The 659-nt window shown below is 60.1% G+C and overlaps 1 protein-coding gene across 2 annotated transcripts in view; it reads right to left on the bottom strand.

The window, feature by feature from the left end:
- The window catches only part of RCAN3 (RCAN family member 3), a 55,909-nt gene extending 55,514 nt beyond the window's left edge, over positions 1-395 (bottom strand). For both annotated transcript variants that reach the window (XM_011977873.1, XM_011977874.1), the window contains exon 1: positions 283-395. The gene's annotated coding sequence lies outside the window, so the exon portion shown is untranslated. The remainder of the gene's footprint in view (positions 1-282) is intronic.
- Positions 396-659: the final 264 nt, after the last annotated feature.

Below are 659 nucleotides of genomic sequence, written 5' to 3'. Positions count from 1 at the left end.
GGGTGGGGGTGTCTCGCCGCGCGCGCCCTCCTTCCGCTCCTCCGGGTCCTTGGTCCCCAGCCTGTAGGGGGCTTGGGCTGTAGCGCTGGGGCGGGGGCTTTAGATCCCCCCAAAAACAGGACCTCTGGCGACCTTCTCGTTTTCCACCGGGAGCGGAGAGAGCCGATCTCCTTTTCCTGCTAGCCCCGTAGGACAGTCTCCGGAGCAGCTCATAGGAATATGACGAACGTTTACTCAGGGCTGGTTACTATGTACACTGCGCCCCGCACGCGGCGAGTTTACCTCGGTTCACCTCCCGGCAACCGGCGGCCCGGATATTATCAGATGCAGGGGACTTGTCGGCGCCTCATTGCCCGAGGAGAGGCGGCCTCAAGTACCTGAGCTGGAGCTAGCACCAGGTGTGGGACGGCAAAGGCTGGGTCCCGCCCTGGCGGGTACAACCCTCTTCCCCTTCCCCTCCCCTCCCCTCCTCCCCACTCGTGCTCTTCTCCCTCCTCCCGCTCTCCCTCCTCCTCTTACTCCTCTTCACCCTATGGCCTATCTACTGTTGTCGTACAATTCACATGTTTAATGCTTTCTTTTTCGTGTAAAAACCCTTCCATGCAGTCTTGCTTGCTTGTCTCCGACGCCCTAGGAGACCATGGGACATGATTACAACT

The sequence above is a fragment of the Mandrillus leucophaeus genome, unplaced genomic scaffold (genome assembly GCF_000951045.1).
Source record: "Mandrillus leucophaeus isolate KB7577 unplaced genomic scaffold, Mleu.le_1.0 Scaffold185, whole genome shotgun sequence".
NCBI lineage: Eukaryota > Metazoa > Chordata > Mammalia > Primates > Cercopithecidae > Mandrillus > Mandrillus leucophaeus.
This window is presented reverse-complemented; position numbering and strand designations above follow the sequence as displayed.